Source organism: Ailuropoda melanoleuca, chromosome 4 (assembly GCF_002007445.2).
Source record: "Ailuropoda melanoleuca isolate Jingjing chromosome 4, ASM200744v2, whole genome shotgun sequence".
Taxonomy (NCBI): Eukaryota; Metazoa; Chordata; class Mammalia; order Carnivora; family Ursidae; genus Ailuropoda; species Ailuropoda melanoleuca.
In genome coordinates this window covers 131,543,855-131,548,027 of record NC_048221.1, presented here as the reverse complement: position 1 = coordinate 131,548,027, position 4,173 = coordinate 131,543,855, and the positions used below count along the sequence as shown (strand labels likewise).

The window sequence follows — 4,173 nt, the reverse complement described above, 5'->3', positions numbered from 1 at the left end:
CATTAGAGATGACCTTTAAATACATTTAGTTTGATAATAACTGTTTTTGTATAAGAAACAAGATTCTTCTTGTTCTGGATCCTCTCACTGTTACAACTTTGCCCCTACCATATGCCTTCATGCATCCTTCGTTCAAGTTTAGGTCTTCCATTATGGTCTCCACTGTCTCTAGGCCCAATGTCATACTTCATTCCCAATCATGTAACTTGGCATATTGCATTCTGTATCTTTCAGCCTTCTGTCTTCATTTACTAATCCCTGACTCAAAGCACATTCCTCCCACATTTAATTTTCCTTGTTTCTCAAATCTAACGAGTCTGTTATGGACTGAATGTCTGTGTCCCCCCCAAAACATATATGTTAAAACTTAGTCCCCAGTGGAATGGTATTTGGTGATGGGGATTTGAGGAAGTCATTAGGTCATGAAGGCAAAGCCTTCATGAATGGGATTAGTTTCCTTATAAAGGAGACCGCAGAGAGCTCCCTTTTCTTTCTGTCATATGAGGACACAGTGAGAAGACAGCTATCTATGAACCAAGAAGTGGGACCACCTCACCAGATACCAAATCTACTGATAGCTTGATCTTGGACTTCCCAGACTCTAGATCTGTGAGAAATAAATTTCTGTTTTTTATAAGCCACTCAATCTATGGTAATTTGTTGTAGTGGTCCAAATGATTAAGACAAAGTCTATTCACATAACCAGAATTTCACATATGTGATCTTTCTGCTTAGAAAGCCTAAAAAAGTCCTACTCATTTCTGAAGACCCTCCTCAAATCATACACCTTTCATGAAGCCTTCCTACTCCTTTATCAGACAAAATAAGTTGTTTCTTTCTTTGAGTTCCCATTGCACTTTGTACAAGCTTTTATTAACAGTGTAATTGTTTGCTTAATTATGGCTCTCCAAGTGCCATGGGAGCAATGCTGTCTTTAAATCCAAACAAGCAGAACCCCTGCCTTGGCCCCACACCTCTATAGGACCCTTCTCCTTAGTGTGCCTGCTTGGAAATTCTTTAAATTCCTCTCCAGTGTCTGGGACCAGCAGAGTGGGAGTGCTCTCAGAGCCCAAAGTTCTGAGCCCTGATCTGAAACTATGTGGGCTGGGTCCCACTTCTCCCACTTGGAAGGTTTTCTGGTTTCTATCCCCTAACATGACATTGAACAAATATCCTAGGAACCTCACTTTCCAATCTTGACTCTGCTGTTAATTTGTTCTATGATGACTTTAAAATAAATTAACATGAACTTCAATCTCTTTATCCTGAAATTAGAGGATTAAACCCCAGATAATATTTGAGATATCTTTTAGATTTAGGAATTCATCTACTAGTCATCTAACAGATCAAAAACTTAATAGTAAAAAATGAGCACTCAACCATATCCTGTATCAATAAAACTAAGAGCTGGAAAATGAAATGTGTGCCATTATACTTAAATTAATAAAACAAATATACATGGTATATTGTGTTTTGGGGAATCTATTTTCAATAATACATTTCTTAGGATTGCTCCCCTTGATTATCTAAAGTATATTCTTAATAATTTATTATTAACCATTTGAAAAATTTAATTTCACTTTAAGATTAATAAATTAAGGTGTACTTTTTAAAAATATGGGCTGCTTCACAAGTTTGCATGTCATCCTTGTGCAGGGGCCATACTAATCTTCTCTGTATCATTCCCATTTTAGTATATGTGCTCCTAAAGCAAGCACAGGGCATGCATTTTTAATAATCATATATATTTTCCTTTTATAAGGACTCTAATATCTACTATTTAAAATCAATGTTCACAGATATTAAATAAGTAAGAAAAATAGGACTTAATCCTGAAATTTATTATGACAGAAAAACAGCTATATTGTCAACACATAGATTAAAAAAATGTTGTAGGAAGTGGTTATAAGATAATGTAAAACAATTCAGATTTCCAACACTAAACATGATGTTTTTTTTAATTTATTTTAACAATCTTTCAATTAGTGCTTGTAATTTCTATATCTGTGTTCAGTAATTTAAAAGAAAATCAGCGTCATAAAGAAAACAAAAAAGTGGAATAAATTTAAAAGGTACGAGAACAAAGGAACTAAAAAGTAAACATGAGAAAAAGGAGGAGTATGGAGAGCTACCATGCAATCCCTATGTGTATTCTGTGCAATGTACGAACATGTTCATTCTTCATATACTGAAGCTAAGATGGCAAAATCAAAGCGTGATAATGTTTTCTTAAAAGGTGCTTGATAAAGTAATTGTATTGAAGATCAAACAGTATCATTTTAATCTAGTATTTAATATGTTTGTATTGTTTATATGTATATAATTCAAGTTAAAGTTAATTTTAAAGTTTTTGTGTAATAAGGAAAGAAAACCTGTAGCTCTGAGAAAATAAAATTGGTCTCTGGCTAGGAGTTAATAAATGATTGCAAGTGAATTAGCAAAATTTCCTCTTTGCCCTCTGAGCAGGTTGCCCAGCTAGGAGAACACTTTACCTTCACCAGTGTGTTTCTCTTACCTCTCAAAGCTTTGTTAACATTCACTCTGGCCTTTATTATGCATTGGTGGTAGTTCAAGAATATATGAACAATTGTAAAAACAATGAGGACTGCTCAGCTTTAAAGGAGCTGAAATATTTTAAGGTTTTTACATTCCGCACAGGGTTGAGAGATCTCAATGCTTAAGTTTCATTAGCTTCACAGAGGAATCTTTGCTTCTGCTTGGCTATTAGAAAATGTGTCTCCTCTAACTAATTATGCAACTAGAGCAGTGGCTATTCTCTATTCTCAGGAACTTTTATCTTTAACAACTAAGAGTTCTACTCTGTCAACTCATTTGGATATTGTCTTTCAAAATCAGGTCACCATTTTGAATATATACACGTATATATTCAAAATTAAAGGTTATATTATACAATTGTAATATATAATATATTTATATATAATAAATATAATTATAATATATAATATAATCTTTATGTGTGTGTATGATCTTTATAGCATTGATTTTTATTTTTTAATTATTTATTTTTTCCATTCTCAGCTAATTTTTTTAGGTGTGTTCATATTTGTATATTTGTATGCATCTAATGTAAAACACGCATATAGCATTGATTTTTAAAGCTAATATGCTCAGGGTGTCTTTTACATATAGATTATCTTCGGCATTTCGCAGCCGCTTAGTAGGACAAAGAATTTACTCCCTCATCTTGCTCCGTAATTCATGTGTATAGACACAAATACAAAAAGGGATGTTATGAATATTTAGCACGGTTAATATGCTCCAAATTTTTCCAGCATTGCTCAAATGTATTATGAAATCTGCCCTATTTTTCAGGTCTTCAACATGAGAGTTCTAAAAACAAAGAGCCAGGCTTACCTTTCCCTTTGAAAGTAATTGATTTTATTCACATTTTTTAATGTTCACATGAAACCAATTTAGTTGTTATATTATTTTTACACTGTGAAAGAGCTGACATAATGACTGTCAGCAAGACACCTCTAAATGACCTTGTCCCGTGGTTGGATTACTTGCTATTAAAAGTTGTCAGGGAAGGGAGCTTAAAGATAGATAGTAAAGGAAGTGTGTGAAGTCCTAGATTCATCCATGACTTCATTCTCCACATCCATGGGTAGCAGAACATTAAAATGAATCCTGAAAACATAAACTGACCAAAGTTTGTGCAGACACAGAACTGTAGTGATCAGAATCACTGCTCAAAGTTCTTAAGAACATGAGATCTATAGTAAACAGAAGACTAGGAACTTCCCACGTAAATTATTAATGAATTTTCTACGGTGCTTCTGATTCCTTTCCCAGAGACCACTCGTGGGGAAAACATTTAAGCCCTTGATAATGTTGTGCTTTATTATTGCAAAACACTAATAAGTCACATGAACATATTCCATTTACAATACAAGAAGTTCTACCAGTAGCCCTGGACAAACAATGCTATCACATCAAGACATAACTGAGTTCACTCAGAGGTTTAGTAGAGGAAATCACTAGAACTTCACTGAGGTTTTCATCACATCCTGCTGACTTTTATTATATAGTTAAGCGTCAAGACCTACTGTCATAGGTTCAAGCCTCCTACAATGATAGGTTTCTTGCTACTAATTTGCTTTTTTCTTTCTAGACACAGGGACCAATGGTCCATCTTATTCAGTTGAGTCC

At 34.0% G+C, this 4,173-nt stretch overlaps 1 non-coding gene across 1 annotated transcript; it reads right to left on the bottom strand.

Moving 5' to 3' along the window:
* Positions 1-1,611: 1,611 nt before the first annotated feature.
* Positions 1,612-1,718, bottom strand: LOC117802162. Its single transcript, XR_004625203.1, has one exon. It is a non-coding gene; the product is annotated as a U6 spliceosomal RNA (small nuclear RNA).
* Positions 1,719-4,173: the final 2,455 nt, after the last annotated feature.